Genomic DNA, 18369 nt, shown 5'->3' with positions numbered 1-18369 from the left:
CAGATGATTGTGGATTGCATGCACATTGTAGAATTAATTGAAAAGGTTTTTCTTGCATTTTTTTGGTCATTCTTTTGATATGCATGCATTTGTGTAAGGGAAAAAAGTTGTCATACTTTCAAAGGCTCTCTGAGAACTACTGGAGATTTTCAGTCCTGGAGACTACCTGTTGCATGAACTGTTAGCTGCAGATAGTAATACTGGAGAATCCAGCAAAGTGTAGGAGGCTTGGAGTTGATGGTCCTCCCAAGCTTCTCGCAATAATTTCCATTGCAGTTTGATCTTAATGAAGAGACATTTTGAGAAAAGGTGACTCAAATGTGTGTGTGTGTATATATCTATATCTATATCTATCTATCTATCTGTATATATATATATATATAATGTTGTACTTAGTTAATGGATGAAATGTTGAGCAATCTGTACATTACATCATGAAAAAACAGTGTTTGAAAGAGAAGCTTCTTTTGAAGTGAGGAGTAATACCTGATTTTTTTCATTTGATTTATATTACACCTTTCATGAAAGTTCAGCTACTTCAAAGTAGATTAGATTCATGTACTGTAAGCATTTTTCTATCCCCTAAGGGCTTATGATCTAAGGTGGTGTTTCTCAACCGGTGTGCCTCTGTACACTTGTGTGCCATGGCTGGAGTGCAGGTGTGCCGCTGCTGCAGTCTCATTTCCTGCCTCCTGACCTACAGGATGTCCCACCACCAGCAGGGGGCATCAGAGAGCAATACTTATTGTCAATTTCTTCTGCTTTCCCCTCTGCTGGTTCTCCTCTGCAACAGAAACTGCACGGGGTCCTGTAGTCTCGTGAAACCTTCTGGCTCCATGCAGTTAAGATTGCAGAGGGAAGCTGGAAAGGAGGAAGAAGAAGCAGCACTTGGTAAGAATGTTCAGATACTTCTTCTGTACAAGGATTAGGGTTGGGGTGAGGAAAGGGAAGCTGAATATGCCACTGGGTGTGGGGGAGAGCAAAAGGAAGGTGATGTTTCATGGGGATGGGAAGGAGAGCTGTAGGGAAAGTGATGATGATGATGCCAGGGACTGGTTGAGGGAAGATGATGCAGGGGGTGGAAGGAAAAGGAAAATAAGGTGACAGGGTAAAGGAGATGGAAGACTATGATGATAATTGTGTTGGTGGTGGAAAAGAGTGAAGAGAGAGGGAAGGTGATGATGCCAGGAGGTGAGGGAGAGGGAAGATGATGCCAGGAAGTGAGAGGGCAGGTGATACCAAGGAGTGGAAGGGGAGTAAGGTGATTGGCATGGGGGATGGAGGGAGAGGGAAGAGAAAGTGATGGTGCCAGGGGTGGAAAGAGGGATGATGATGCTAGTGGGAGAAGGCAGAGGGAAGTTGATGATGATGCCAGGGGATGAGGGAGATGGGAAGGGACGAAGATGATGATGCGAGGGAAGAGGGGTGATTATGATGCTGGGGGAAGGGGGGAAGAGGGAAGGGAGAAGGTGATGATGCTAGGGGGCTGTGGAGAAAGAGAGAAGGGAAGAGAATTCTGATGGTACAAAGGGATGGGGAGAGGGAAGGAGATAATGACACCAGTGGAATGGGGGGAGAAGGAAGAAAAGAACAATAAAGTGAACCTTGTGCCAGGTGTGCCGTGAAACAAAAAAGGTTGGGAACCACTGATCTAAGATCCTGATTTACTAACTTTTTTTTTTCTCCCATTCTGTATCTATGGGAAAAATGCTTAATAGATGCAATCTTACAGCTTCATTTACTGAGGCAATGAAGGGTGAAGTGACTAGCTCAAAGCCACAAGGAGCAGCAGCAGCGAGATTTGAACCCTGGTTTCTAACGTACTGCTCTAACCACTAGGCTATTCCTGCTTAAGAAGGGTGGGCACGCTATCGGCCTGTAGAAGTGACTACAGACTTGTGCCGTTTGAGATCTGAAAACTTTCCTAAATACTGTGCTTGTGGTTCCTCACACAACCAGTGGCGCCAGGAACGAGTCCAAGAAGTTTTTGTTTTGGATGACTTCATCCGATCTGAAGTGCTTTTGTTGCATATTGTTTAGCATTAAAGGTATATCTCACACTTAAATAACATAGATGATATTAGGAGTCTGTGCCCTGTACTTTTTCCGTGTCTTAATTTTAATGTCTTTTTTGACTCTCTGCCAATGTTTGGTTATCTCTGGTTTTCCTCTCTGCTAGGACAGGCATCAATTTAGTTTTCCTCCTTAGAGAAAGTAAAATCACCTTTTTGGGGTATCTTTGCCACATTTGTGTATTTTATCATCAAGGGTTCTATTCCACAGGCACATAAATGGCTAAATTTGTACATATTTGTCACACTCTTTTTTCGGAGGTATGAGAGAAAAATAATTTTTGCTGACTGGCAATATTCATCCCTTGGTTTACTCCTGTGTATGATTTTTCACACCTCCAAATCTCTCAGGCTAGAGGCACAAACACATTTTTGTTTGTTACTATGTGCTCTGTTGCTACAAAACTATTTTGAGAAGTTCAGTTTCTGGTGCTGACAGGGGAGCACAGTGGTTTAGGCACAGAACTGTGAACTGGAGACCTTGCGCAAGCCACTTACATTCTCAGTGCTGACATTTAACAAATGCAAACTACTGGTTGAAGGGAGGCTCTGTCCCTCTGATTTATGAGATACTCCCACAGCATTCCATAATTATGTTATGCCTGCCCTCTTCCCTGCTTTCTGTTTGGATTTCCCCAATAAAGGGGCCAATGTAATAAAAACTGTGCTAAAATTGGAGTTAAATTTTAGTGCAATCTTTATGTAACACGCAGGGGTCCCAGCTAATGGGATACAAATTGAACAGGAGTAAAAAAAACAAACAAATGCTAAAATGTGAGTTAAACTGAAAAACTCACACAAAAGTGGAAAAGTGCTTTAAAAGAGGAGAAAGGAGGTAAGGCTGTGATTATATGAAGCAGATTCAGGAATGGTTGTGTATGAATAATGATTTAGTTTTAAATATCAAGAAAACCAAGCTTAAGTGGGTAGGGTAAAGTACTCCAGAAAAGATGACATTTGTTTTGAAGGTTACCAGCTTCCAATTGTAATAGAAATTCATAATTTGAATCAACTTTTAAATCTCAAGTTGGACAACTAGCAAAGATGGCGTTCTATAAATTACAACTTTTGGAACCATTGAACTATTATCTTCCAATCGATATGTTTCAAACTGCGCTGCCGTCCCTAGTTTTGGAACACTTAGAGGTGAATTTTAATATGCGTGCGCACATGTGCGTGCATTTGCCAGCGCGTGCACATGGACGTGCTGATTTATAACACGCACGCATGTTACAAAATCGGCTACCCGCGGGTACTTGGGCGCATGATTTTATATTGACGCGCGCACGCGCATGCAAATGCCATCTCGCCGGTATGTGCGGCAGTGCGTTAGGCCTGTTTCCCTCCCAGTTCACCCCCCCCCCCCCCCCCAGTAAAGGAGCAGACTTCCTAAACCCTCTACCTAACTTGCCTCCCTTTTACCTTACTAGCCCCAACCCCTAAAACCCCGCTGACTACCCTAATTTTTTTTTATTTCAGTACTTACACGCAGTCCGTAGCAGAAGTAAGTTACGCGGTTGAGGGATCCTGACACGGCTTGTGCGTGACACTGACTTCATGGTGCTGTCCTGGCCAGCCCATGCCTCGCCCATATCCTGCCCCTTTTGCTCAAAACCTTTGTAATGCATGTACCAGGAGATATGCGCATGACCGCGGGCCTTTTAAAATCCACGCGACCCGTGCACATCTGAGTGATGCGCGTGTCTCCCAGCTTGGCCGCGCGTATGGTTGATAAAAATCTACTTTTTAGATTATTGTAGTACTTTGTGGATTGGTCTACCACAAAAATTACTTAAAGTATTGCAATTAATATAGAACGCCGCTGCTAGAGTATTGTTGGGTGTGTCTCGGTATGAACACATTACTCCAGCCTTAAAGACTCTTCATTGGTTGCCTGCGAAGAGCAGATCTAAGTTTCGGCTGCTAGTGATCATTCATAAGTTGTATTCAGACACTATCGGGCTGATGCTATACCATGTACTGGCTTAAGTGCATGGTTAACCCGCGATTGGACATGCGTTTTGGATGCAGTTCCATATCCCTCTTAATATCATGGTGATATTAAGTTGGTGGGGGAAAAAAAAAAAGCTAGAAATCCCCACTCCCCCCCCCCAAAAAAAAAAGGTGTGCCGGCGGTCAGGTTAGGAAAACGGATGCTCAATTAACGAGCGTCCATTTTCCTAACCCTTGGCTGTGCACAGGTTAGGAAAACGGACACTCTAAAATTGAGCGTCCGTTTTCCTAAGTGACTGCCAGCCACCTCTCCCGAGCACCCGCTGCTGAGGAGGCGCTAGGGACATGCAGTTTCCCCTAGTGCTTCCTTTTTTCCGTGGCAGCCCATTTGCATGTAGTGTTGGGCGCCCTGGAGAGGTGGATCCGCACGTCCCTTTAACATGCGCCGATATTGCATCGGCTCGAGCACGTGCTCATTAAAAACAAAAAGTTTGCATTGGTATATGCCACAAAGGAGCCTTTGTTCGTTGGGAGCCTGGTTTACTGCGAGTCTGCAGCTCATAGTGTTTTGTATATGAACAAACCAGGTCCAGGGCCTTTTCTCTTGTGGAATAAGTTATCAGAGCAGCTGAGAAAGGGATAGGAAAGAATTCAGATGGCAGATTAAGGCTATATTATTTAAGGAAGCTTTTGCTCATTGATTTTAATCGTTGTTTTATATTTTGGCCTCAGAGAGCTTACATTGGAAATGCATAATCCTCCTTGGGTCTGATGTGTACACAATAGACAACATTTGCCACCAGAAATATGCGCTTACTCCACCTCAGACCCAGGAGTTGAATTTGCAATGTAAGCTCTCTGGGGTGGGCACTTACAACTGAACAGTACTTCAGCTTTAGGTTGCCCCCCCCCCCCCCCCGCCCCCAGAGTTTATGCTTTGTTAGCTGTAGTTGCTCACTCCAGCTTTGATTTTACTTGCCATTCTTTGTCAAAAGGGCCTTGGATGCAAGAATTTGCTCTTTGGAGTGGGCACTGATAGCGTAAGCTCCCTGGGAAGGGTATCTACAGTTTAAACAGTATGCCAAAGTTGAATGCACAGTGCCAGTGTACAGTTCAACTGTGGATGCCCTCCCCAAGAGCACTGGAAATTAAACTCCTGGGTCCAAGGTGGAGTAAACTCATATTTCTGGTGGCCAAAATCATTCTATCGCTGTGCTAGACACTGCCACACTGCGTATTGCGCTAGTATAATATGGCAACTAGAAATTGAGTTAAATTTTACTCCTACCCTGACCCAGGAATTAAATTCCCAGTGTTGAGAAAATGTGCTTTACGCTGCTTTTAGCGCAGCTCCCTGCATTGCTGAGGAATAGCTAATGCCTTCTTTTATAGGGGATTTGCCTGCACCCATACTAATCTTAGCGCTGGTTTTTTACTCCTGTTTTAGCGTGCATTTTTAGGAGTTAAAACCCCTGTTCTATATCAGTTAACTTACACCAGGAGTAAAAACCTGCACTAACATTATTGCCCTTTATTACAATGGCCCCATAGTAAGGTAATAAATGATGGGAGATAAAGACCCCTTTTGTTTATCCAGTCTACTCAGTTTTATGGTTGTTATTGGGACACTTCAAAATGCCCACATTAATTTTCATTGACAAATCGCTCTGATGCTATACTTTTTAATAAAGAAGAAAGATTCATCATTCATAAGTTATATTAAATATTAATGTTTAATTATGCCTAGTATTAGTCCTAGAAAATTATATGATCTTATGTTCGAGATAAGTTATCAAAATGCCCTTCCTTTATTTTTACATAATGGGCCGGATTTTAAAAAGGTTACGCGCGTAACCGGTCTTACGCGCGCTGGACTTATTTTAAAAAGGCCTGGCGGCGTGCGTAAAGCCCCGGGACGCGTGTAAGTCCCGGGGCTTGCAAAAAGGGGCAGGGAGGGGGCGGGGCGTGGGTGGTTTGGGGACGGGGCCAGAGGTTCCAGACACAGTTGCCATTTGCCGCTGTGCTTGGGATCGCGAGCTGGCAGTTGGCCGGCGCGTGCAACTTACTTCAGCCCCAGGACTCTCCCGCGATTTTTACTGTATCGGCCCGTTTGTGATTTAAAGGCCCACTTCTTTACAGCTGTGGTCAAGAAGTCCCCAGGTTTGACACAATGTTCATAAAATGTTAGTTTAGTGTATTTAAGAGTACTCCCAATTCTGCCGATGACCAAGGACTGTAACTCCCTCCTATATTTATCCAATAACTTGCGAGTGTGAATTGAATAGTTTAGTTTATGCTGAATTTCAAGGGCCTTCATTGTAGCCTGAAGTGTAGCAGCCTGTTTCCTAATTAGCAGCTAACCTAATTATCTTTCCCCTGAAAAAAGGTTTAAAAGTCTCCCATCTCGGGAGCGTTTTATAGACTGATGCAGAATTATGGGCATTGAATTTGGAAACTGCTTCCTTAACCAGCTCCGGGAAATGTTTGTCTCCTAGAAAAGGAGGTATTCAATCTTCATGTGAATGACCTAGATTTTGAGGTTTCAAAAAGAAACTAAATAGTTACAGGGATGGTGATCAGATATCGTGCTAGTCAGAATGGTACTGTTTTGTATCATAAATGTTAAGTTAGGTGAGCATAAGAAGTAGTCAATCCTGCTATACATGTTGTGCCTTGGGGAGTAGAAAGTGTAATCTTTCGAGAAGGATATTGATTCCTATAAATGTCTATAAGGCTAAAAGTGTCAAATAAGTCTTTGGTGCCAAGAATTGTGCTGTGGCCAGTTTTTGTAATATAATGTATCTGGGCATATATTCCAGTAACCTCCCCATGCACAGTTGTGCAAAACCAAAAAAGTAAATTTTGTTTGTAAAGAGTCAGAAAAACTTCAGTTTGTTCCGAGTTAGGGTCATATACATTCACTAATGTAATCTGAAAAGAATTAAGATTCTTAAATAACGTATCTCCCATCTGAGTCCAAAAAAGAGCAATGTGCCTGCAGAGGCAAATTTTTTTTCTATAATAATATACACTCTCCTACTTCTAGAATTAAATGATGAATAGACTTGACCCTCCCAGCCAGATCGAAGTTTCTCATGCTCCCAATTAGTGAGGTATATCTCCTGCAACATTAAGATTTGAACTTTATTTCTGCTTGCAAACTAAAGAATGTGCTTTCTTTTCCTGGGGGAGGACATTCCTCTAACATTTAATGAAGTACATTTGATCATCAGACCCATGAAGAATATTCATCCAATGAAATGTAAACCAGCGGAGTAGAAAGAAGATGCAGTAATATAAACTATGTATGAGGAGAACCATTCCCTACCTCACCCCCCCAAAAAAAAACCCACTTTTAATACAAGGAAAAGAAAATGAGACCTTCTCAGCCTGTACATTAGAGTTTGTTGGAAATTACCATATACATATGCATGCCATTTATCTCCTTTGACAAATAACCAAGAAACCCAATCTCAAGTGACATAAACAAGCACACTCCTTCCTCCGAAAAATCGCCCCCATCTCCTTCAACTAACACTCCTCCCACTGAAACCCCATTCACTTTACACCCCAGCCCAAAGCCCCCTGGATGGGACAGCTCTGACATGCAGAATCATCCACCCACCCAGATCTCCCCACCCTAACCCAGATTCCCTTCCCACAACTCCCTTTCTCCATCTCCCCCCATATCTTACGATTTCCAGTCCAAACCAAACATGAAAAGTTCAGCACTGCCCAAATCCTATGGAAACAAAGGATAAATTAAAGGAAAAATAGTACGGGCAATAAAAGACCACCTTATAGGAACCATTGGATTCAAAGACTTCTCTTGATGGAGAGACGGAGTTGTCTTGAATATAATCCAAAAACTAGGGTAATACTAAATCAGCCAAGAAAAAATACCTGAACAAAGGAAAAAAAAAAGTCCAGCCAGCAACACCAGTAAAATAACAGTGCCCATGTGGTATCCCAGTAACATAATAAAAAATGAAACATAACCGCTAGCAAAACTGCTATAAGCCAGATCGATCCAGGGTCTATATGGAACCAAAAAGGCATGATAGCAGTGTAACAGTGTGAAACAAATCTACCTTTTGCCAGGTCTGAACCCCTCGCAGAAATAAGCTTAAAACCTGAGCTGCAGCCATCTATGTCCTGGCCCTTCAAAAAAAGACTGGCATAGCAAAAAATAAAATAAAATCCCAAGATTAAAAAAAACATAGCAATAAAGAAAAACAACAAAAGAATGGGATGAGCAGTGCATGGACTTAGTTTAAGGAGATAACAGATTTTCCATAGTGAGGACTTCTAATAGTCAATGCCTCTGATCTCCCCTCCTTCACTCCTGCTGTAATTCTGGAATCCATTTGTATATCACTATTGGCAGGCCCCAAATTAAGCCTCAACCCCACGGTACAATTTATTCTCTCAAAGCCAGGTCGGCACATCATGGCGACCTGGCTTTGAGAGAATAAATTGTACCTTTATTTAGGATCAAGGAGGTACCATTGGCAACAATTTTAAATTTTGCAGGATACAGCAAAACGTAATGAATATTTAATCATTATAACTCCTAGTTAACTCTCTGTAAAGGCTTGCCTCTGCTGCTGTAGCTGGGAGGAGAGGTCTTGAAAAATCATAACACAGCTGCCCTGTTAAGACAGCTCTTTAAACTCCCTTGCAGTACTGAGAATCTTGCTCTTATCACTGAACCTTCCTAATCATAAGAATTATTGCTCTCAGCCGAGTCAGTGCCCCCTGTTGAGTTTAATGATTTCTTTGCTGTATTCAAGGTTAACCTTTTCCACCTATAAGTTACTTTCCACACTTTTTTTTTTGCATTTTTTATTTATTTTAATGTTTTTTATTTTTATTTTATGTTACATAGCACTTTTATTATTATGTATGTTCAGTTTTTAAACTGCTTAGGTCTATTACCATTGCTCTAGCGGTATATGAGTTTTTAAAATAAACACATAAATAGGTGCAACATGTTTTGTAGCTATTTTTGAAAGAACTTCACTGCGTTGGCCCTCGGATCATTCAGGCACTCCCAAAACCCTTAGACTGCATCTTCAAAATCTAGCCTCTAATTCATTGATTCAAAGTTTCTGTCCAACGTTTTTACTTCTGTGCTAACTGATATCATTGACATCTCCAAGTCAGGTATTTTCAGTTCCTACTCCTCCAACTTCAGTGCAGTGTTTTACCAAATCAGCAACCTTTTTGACAGTGATTCCCATGTGGGAATCTTAACTTCATAGAGACTTTTTCTATGAATTATTTCATTAAATGTCTGGTATGTGCCTCTGACCTGTCAGCCTCATTGAGTTCTAACTCTGGGTCCTCATGAGAGGCCGATGTCTCTGCAGGGGCAGACCTGTCTGCTGGTCATTTCTTACCAGTCTTACTGCTTTTAGCGGCTCTATCCACACAAAGATCAGGTATAAATTGCCTGCCGGTTTCCTTATATTGTGCCATTGTGGAAAGATAATGATCTAAACCAGGGGTGCTCAAACCGGTCCTACGGGCCTCCGCTAGCCAGCTGGGTTTTCAGACATCCCTAATGAATATGCATGAGAAATATTTTGAATGCACAGGATATTGTGCATGCAAATCAATCTCATGCATATTCATTAGGGATATCCTGAAAACCCAACTTGGGGGGGGGGGGCGTAGGACCGGTTTGAGCATCCCTGATCTAAACAGCTGAAAATCAAGTAGCTTAACTGCATCAAGAGCTAGGTTGAGACACAGTTACTCTGTTCAAAGCATAACCGGAGAGGACTACAGAGATCACAGCAAGTGATCCAGGCTTCGAGCTCCACAGCCCCACCTTCCAGAGGCTCCACTCCCTTTGCAGTAGAAGAGGACCAGAACTGTGTGCCAAACCTCTCAATCCTTTGAGTGAAGATCAACCAACTTAATGGTGGCAGAAGAGGATTGGTAAGTATAGCTTTGGAAATTCTTAGGACTTAAAAAAGTTTGGAGAGAGGTTTAACAGTGGAATATATTCTTTAGAGTTTGTGTGTGTCTGAGATAATAAGCAAGCCAGAGGGAGTTAATTCTAGTGTCTTGTCTTTCCCTCCCACCCAGCCCTAGCTCAACCCTTGATTTTTAGCAAGAGACACTTTCTCATTAAAAATCAATCAGGCTCTTATCTAAATCATACTATTGCACCGGCACTTATTGAGAGTTTAATCATCCCCTTGTAGGTCACTAGCAGATTAAATAGGCGTATTCACTAATTAAAGTACTCTTACTCCAACTCCCTTAGCAACTTAAACTTAACTCAGAACTCAACAAAATTAAAATGAAGGTTGCAGTCCATCAGCAAGAGGGGGGCTTTCCAGTCTTTTGCATCGAGTGTCACATGTATGATTTTTTACCAGAGAGATTGTATGTGTGCACCTGGTGCAAAGAGCTCCTGGCTCTCAGAGAACAAGTCCAATCTCTGGAGGCAAGAGTGGCAGACCTGGAGGAGCTGAGGCAGACAGAGAGGTACATTGATGAGACCTTCAGGGACATAATAACAAAGACCCAAATCCAGTCTGGCAGCCCCGGTGCTGCATTAGATCAGAAAGGTCTCCCATAGGGATGTGCAGCAGGGATGGATACGTTCGATTCTGTATTTGTATTCGTCGGGACCCAAATCCGTTACATTCGTTTTCGGGGGACCCCGATTCGTCCATTAGTTACATATGGGATTCGTTTCCCATTAAAGTAAAAAAAAACAAAACAAACAAACCCATCCCAACCCTTTAAACTTAATTAACTACAACCCCCCACCCTCCTGACCCCCCCCCCCAAGACTTGCCAAAAGTTCCTGGTGGTTCAGCGGGGGTCCTGGAGCATTCTCCTGCACTCGGGTCATCGGCTGCCAGTATTCAAAATGGTGCTGATAGCCTTTGCCCTTACTATAACCCAGGGGCTACTGGTGCAATTAGTCGGCCCCTGTCACATGGTAGGAGCAATGGACGGCCGGCACCATCTTGTGCTCCTACCATGTGACAGGGGCCGACCAATGGCACCGGTAGCCCCTGTGACATATTAAGGGCAAAGTCTATCGGCGCCATTTTGAATACCGGCAGCTGACGGCCCGAGTGCAGGAGATCACTCCAGGACCCCTGCTGGACCACCAGGGACTTTTGGCAAGTCTTGGGGGGTCAGGAGGGTGGGAGGTTTATTTATTAATGATATGTTGCATTCATGGGGATTCATCATACGTTTCAGAACCCCACGAATGCAACGAATAGGGAACTATACGTTGCGGATTGCGCATTCTTTCAAAATGAATGCACATCACTAGTCTCCCAGTTGGAGAGCATCACCCTGGTAGAGCAGAAAGTGATCCTGTAGCAAGGACCTGCTCTCCAGGTGATGATTTGTCCTCTTACACTGAGGACAAACCGCCCAGGGCTACTGCCCAGGAGGGAAGGATTAGGCTGGCCATCATAGTTGGTGATTTGATTATTAGAAATGTAGATAGTTGGATGGCTAGTGGACATGACTGCTTGGTAATTTGTCTGCCTGGTGTGAAAGTGGTGGACCTCATGCAACACCTAGATAGGATTATAGACAGTGCTGAGGAGGAGCCGGCTGTCGTGGTACATGTGGGCACCAATGACATAGGAAAATGTGGGAGGGATGTTCTGGAAGCCAAATTTAGGATTTTAGATAGAAAGCTGAAATCCAGAATCTCCAGGGTGGCGTTCTCTGAAATGCTTCCCGTTCCATGTGCAGGTCCCCAGAGGCAGGCAGAGCTCTAGAGACTTAATGCGTGGATGAGACAATGGTGCAGGGAAGAGGGATTCAGTTTTGTAAGGAACTGAACAACCTTTTGGGGAAGGGGGAGATTTTTCTGAAAGGACGGGCTCCACCTTAACCAGAGTGGAGTCAGTTCCTGGCGCTAACTTTTAAAAAGTAGATAGAGCAGCTTTTAAACCAGAACAAGTGGGAAAGTCAGCAATCAGCAGTGCATGATTCGGAAGAATGTATCTTTGAAGGATGCTAATGAAACAGGAGAGTGAGGGCATCCCAACAGACAGGTTCCAATAAAAGCCTATAAGTAAAGAATCACCTGAGCTAAAGAATTCCAAATTATCCATTTCAGCTGAAAAGCAGGTTGTTAATACAAACAAAAAGCACAATTTGAAATGTCTGTATGCCAGTACCAGAAGTGTAAGAAGTAAGATGGGCGAATTAGAATGTATAGCAGTGAATGATGAGATTGACATAATTGGCATCTCAGAGAGTTGGTGGAAGGAGGATAACCAATGGGACAGTGCTATATCAGGTTACAAATTATATCACAATGATAGGGAGAATCAACTTGTGGGGGTGTAGCACTTTATGTCCGGGAGGGTATAGAGTCCAACAGGATAAAGATCATACAAGAGACTAAATGCTCAATAGAATCTATACGGGTAGAAATCCCATGTGTGTTGAGTAAGAGTATAGTGATAGGAGTATACTACCATCCACCTGGCCAAATTGATCAGACAGATGATTAAATGTGAAGAGAAATCAGGGAAGATAACCAATTTGGCAGTGCCACAATGATGGAAGATTTCAGTTACCCCAGTATTGACTGGGTAAATGTAACACCAGGATGCTAGAAATATAAAATTCTTGGATGGAATAAATGACTGTTTCATGGAGCAATTGGTTCAGGAACCAACAAGAGGGGGAACTATTTTAGATTTAATTCTTAGTGGAACACAGGATTTGGTGAGAGAGGTAATGGTGGTTGGGCTACTTGGCAATAGTGATCATAACATTATCAAATTGAACTAATGACTGGAAGGGGGATAATATGTAAATCTACAGCTCTAACACTAAATTTTCAAAAGGGAAACTGATAAAATGAAGAAAATAGTTAGAAAAAACTAAAAGGTGCAGCTGCAAATGTTAAAAATATACAACAGGCATGGACATTGTTTAAAAATACAATCTAAGAAATGCAGTCTAGATGCATTCCATGCATTAAGAAAGGAGGAAGGAAGGCAAAACATTTACCATCATGGTTAAAAGGTGAGTTGAAAGAGGCTATTTTAGCCAAAAAAAACCCTTCAAAAATTGGAAGAAGCATCCATCTGAAGAAAATAGGAAGAAGCATAAGCACTGTCAAATTAAGTGTAAATCATTGATAACGCAGACTAAAAGAGAATTTGAAATGAAGTTGGTCATAGAGGCAAGTTGGTCATAGAGGCAAAAACACATAAGAACACATCATAAAAACTTTTTAAAATATATCCGAAGCAGAAACCTGTGAGAGTCGGTTAGACCATTAGATGACCGAGGGGTTAAAGGGGCTCTTAGGGAAGGTAAGGCTCTTGCAGGTATCTTCAAAGGATACTAATGAAGCATTAGAATTAGGGCATCCCAACAGTGAGGTTCCAATAATTAGAAAAGTAGTCCAAGTGCCTGTAATTAAAAACTCACCGGAGCTAAAAAATTCCAATTTATCCCTATCATTTAAAAAGCAGAATGAAAATACAAATAAAAAACAAACTTTGAAATGTTTGTATGCTAATGTCAGAAGTCTAAGTAGTAAGATGGGAGAATTAGAATGTATAGCAGTGAATGATGACATAGACTTAATTGGCATCTCAAAGACATGGTGGAAGGAGGATAACCAATGGGACAGTGCTATACCGTGGTACAAATTATATCGCAATGACAGAGAGGAGCATCTGGGAGATGGGATGGTGCTTTATTTCCGTGAAAGCATAGAGTCCATCAGGATAAAGATCCTGCATGAGACTAAATGCACAATCAAATCTTTATGGGTAGAAATCCCTTGTGTGTTGGGGAAGAGTATAGTGATAGGCGTATACGACCATCCACCTGGCCAAGATGGTGAGACAGACAGTGAAATGCTAAGAGAAATTAGGGAAGCTAACCTAATTGGTACTGCAGTAATAATGGAAGATTTCAATTATCCCAATATTGACTGCGCAAATGTAACATCGGGGCATGCCAGAAGATAAAGTTCCTGGATGGAATAAATGACAGTTTATGGAGCAATTGGTTCAGGAACTGACAAGAGAGGGAGCAATTTTAGATCTAATTCTCAGTGGAGCACAGGATTTGGTGAGAGAGGTAACGGTGGTGGGGCCGCTTGGCAATAGTGATCATAATATGATCAAATTTGAATTAATGATTTGAAGGGGGACAGTAAGCAAATCCACAGCTCTCGTGCTAAACTTTAAAAAGGGAAAATTTGATAAAATGAGAAAAATAGAAAAAAACTGAAAGGAGCATCTACAAAGGTAAAAAGTATGCAAGAGGCATGGACATTGTTAAAAAAAAAATACCATCCTAGAAGCACAGTCCAGATGTATTCCACACATTAAGAATGGTGGAAGGAAGGCAAAACGATTACCGGCATGGTTAAAGATGAGGTGAAAGAGGCTATTTTAGCCAAAAGATCTTCATTCAAATATTGGAAGAAAGATCCAACAGAAGAACATAGGATAAAGCATAAGCATTGGCAAGTTAAATGTAAGACATTGATAAGACAGGCTAAGAGAGAATTTGAATAGAAGTTGGCCGTAGAGGCAAAAACTCACAGTAAAAAAGTTTTGAAATATATCTGAAGCAGAAAGCGTGTGAGGGAGTCAGTTGGGCCATTAGATGATCGAGGAGATAAAGGGGCATGTAGACAAGATAAGGCTATCGCGGAAAGATTAAACAATTTCTTTGCTTCAGTGTTTTCTGAAGAGGATGTTGGGGAGATACCTGTTCCGGAGAAGGTTTTCATGGGTAATGATTCAAATGGACTGAACCAAATCACGGTAAACCTAGTAGATGAAGAGTAGTAAATCATCTGGATAGATGGTATACACCCCAGGGCTCTGAAGGAACTCAAAAATGAAATTTCAGATCTATTAGTAAAAATTTGTAACCTATCATTAAAATCATAGATTGTACCTGAAGACTGGAGGGTGGCTAATATAAACCCAATATTTAAAAAGGGCTCCAGGGGCAATCCAGGAAACTACAGACCAGTTAGCCTGACTTCAATGCCAGGAAAAATAGTGGAAAGTGTTCTAAATATCAAAATCACAGAACAGATAGAAAAACATGATTTAATGGAACAAAGTCAGCATGGCTTTACCCAAGGCAAGTCTTGCTTCACAAATCGGCTTCACTTTTTTGAAGGAGTTAATAAACATGTAGATAAAGGTGAACCGGTAGATATATGTATTTGGATTTTCAGAAGGCATTTGACAAAGTTGCTCATGAGAGGCTTCTACGAAAAGTAAAAAGTCATGAGATAGGTGGCAATGTCCTTTCGTGGATTACAAACTGGCTAATAGACAGGAAATAGAGAGTAGGATTAAATGGACAATTTTCTTAGTGGAGGGGGGGGGGGGGGTGGGGGGTGAGCAGTGGAGTGCCTCAGGGAACTTTTCTGGGACCCGTGCTTTTCAATATATTTATAAATGATCTGGAAAGGAATACGAAAAAGGTAATCAGATTTGCAGATGATACAAAATTGTTTAGAGTAATTAAATCACAAGCGGATTGTGATAAATTTCAGGAGGACCTTGTGAGACTGTAAAATTGGGCATCCAACTAGCAGATGAAAATTAATGTGGATAAGTGCAAGGTGATGCATATAGGGAAAAATAACCCATGCTATAGTTACACGATGTTAGGTTCCATATTAGGAGCTACCACCTAGGAAAGAGATCTAGGCGTCATGGTGGATAACACATTGAAATCTGATCAGTGTGCTGCGGCAGACAAAAAAGGAAACAGAATGTTGGGAATTATTAGGAAGGGAATGGTGAATAAAATAGACCATGTTATAATGCCTCTGTATCGCTCCATGGTGAGACCACACCTTGAATACTGTGTACAATTCTGGTCGCCGCATCTCAAAAAAGATATAGTTGTGATGGAGAAGGTATAGAGAAGGGTGACCAAAATGATAAAGGGGATGGAGCAGCTCCCCTATGAGGAAAGACTAAAGAAGCCTGTTCAGCTTGGAGAAGAGACGGCTGAGGGGGGATATGATAGAGGTTTTTAACATCATGAGAGGTCTAGAACTGGTAAATGTGAATCAGTTATTTACTCTTTCGGATAATTGAAGGACTAGGGGCCATTCCATGAAGTTAGCATGTGGCATATTTAAAACTAATCTGAGAAAGTTCTTTTTCATTCAACGCACATTTAAGCTCTGGAATTTGTTACCAGGGGATATGTTTAGTGCAGTTAGTGTAGCTGGGTTTAAAAAAGGTTTGGATAAGTTCTTGGAGGAGAAGTCCATTACCTGCTATTAATTAAGCTGACTTAGAAAATAACCTCTGCTATTACTAGGATCAGTAGCAAGGGATAGACTTAGTTTTTGGGTAATTGCCAGGTACTTGCAACCCTGATTGGTCACTGTTGGAAACAGAATGCTGGGCTTGATGGACCTTTGGTGTGACCCAGTATGGAAATTTCTTATGCTCTTATATTCTTAAAGCTGTCAGTCAGGACTGGTTTCATCATAGTTCATTAGATAGTACAGTACGTATGGAGAATTGGACCAAGAGGCAGCTTTGGACACATTTATTAATGCTATCCACCTTTCATGAAAGCAGGAGAAATATTTTAGATATTGGCAGAAAAGTGAAATGCAAATGATGGGTAAAGCAGTTTCTTTTAATGGCCTTAATTTATGACTGCACACTGTAGTCACCGATGCCTTCTATATGCCTAATCCATTGGTTAAATTAAGCAAGGAAATAGCTTAACACAGATTATGGCTTACTATTTCAGAATTTTTATTAACTGTATATTAGTCCCAAGGTTGTATGCAAGCCTTTTTATTTCAATGATTTTAACCATGCATGCCAAGAAAAATGAGAATCGGTGTTGGAGATGCTTCTCCAGGAACAGTTTGGATCCAAGTTGTGTTATCAGTGCTGGAATATAATTAGGGTTGGAAATAACACATTCATGGAGCCTGTATTGTAAGTACAATTAGAATGAACAGACCTGCTATCAAGGGTGTGGAGCTTCTTAACAGTGTTTTTATAGTCTGTGTTTCTAAGCTCACTGAGCCTCATTTACCATAAAGGCTGCCAGGTGCTTGCTGTGTATGAGAGGACCACAGTACGAGACTGAGTGGTGTTGACATACTTATGAATGCTACAGTTAACATTTCTTATGTTCGGGGCAGAGGGCAGTGTCAGTGATCCCCCTTAGAGTGGGTTGTTCTAACATTTTCTCCCTTTGGAACCTGCTTATGGTCAGATTGGGAGAGGTGCCAAAAATATCAAATTTAGGACTTTTATTTTCAATAAGTTCTCTTCCATGCGGTGCCTGTTGCAAAATTCTTTTGAGAACAGGCCCCTTGATATTTAGCTGTGTTTTTCCCTCACAGTTGCATATCTTGAATATTCTAAATTCTTCAGATATTCAGATCATTTCGGAGCCAGAGCCGGAAATCAGTTGTTCACCTGGAATATATAAAAAAATAAATAAATAATAAAATGGGAGCCAGATGGTCCTAGTCTTCGTCTAGTGATGGGGGTTCCTCTTGTGACATCCCCACCAGTCTTTTCCTGTGGTGGGCCAAGAAGCAATTTCATGAAAAAGTTTGCACAAAGTGGTAATGCTGGCTCTTTCCGCATCAAATCCTGACACTTTCTGCTAAGTTGTAGGGGTTAGAAGTGATAAAATTATGTTCTCAAAAAACTGAAGCCCCTTCTGATTTAGAGGTTTCTAAAAATATTATTTTGGAAGTTAAATGCCAGGATGACCAAAACCCTGGCTGCAGCCTTTTTCCGTATTTGTCCATTTCTGGAAGACAGGAGATTGATCTTGTTGTTGAGCTGCAGCGCTATAAATACATAGAAAATCCCAAATGCCTGCAGGTGATTTTTGGAAGCCAGGCAGGGGTGGCAAACTTCAGTCCTTGAGTGCTACAAGGAAGTCTGGATTTTAAGAGAGCCAAATTATGCAGTCTAGGTCTTCAATCAAATCTGTGCAAATATATCTTAAATATTCATTGTGGATATCCTGAAAACTGGCCTGTTTGTGGCTCTCCAGGACCAGAGTTGGGCACCCCCTGCCATATCTGAACTAGAGATGCAGAAACTAACACCCCCCCCCCCCCCGACCTCCATTCTTTATATATCATATTTCCTATCTCCCTTCTATTGATCCCCCATGGAACTCCTCCTCCTTTCCTCAACTCAGCCATCTCGTCTAATGGTGCTCCTCTTCCTCTCCCCCCTACTCCAGCCCATCTCTCTCCATGGTATTCCTTTCTACCCCATTTTTCCCCGTAGTGCTCTTCTCCTTTCCACCCTGTCTCTTTCCATGATGCAACTTTTCCCACGTT

The 18369-nt window shown here is 41.8% G+C and overlaps 1 protein-coding gene across 1 annotated transcript in view; it reads left to right on the top strand.

Moving 5' to 3' along the window:
* ROR2 (receptor tyrosine kinase like orphan receptor 2) overlaps nucleotides 1-18369 on the top strand; it is a 427542-nt gene that overhangs the window by 143215 nt on the left and 265958 nt on the right. The window lies entirely within an intron of this gene.

Source organism: Rhinatrema bivittatum, chromosome 1, assembly GCF_901001135.1.
Source record: "Rhinatrema bivittatum chromosome 1, aRhiBiv1.1, whole genome shotgun sequence".
NCBI lineage: Eukaryota > Metazoa > Chordata > Amphibia > Gymnophiona > Rhinatrematidae > Rhinatrema > Rhinatrema bivittatum.
Note: the sequence above shows the minus strand (reverse complement) of the source record. Positions and strands in the feature narration are given on the sequence as shown.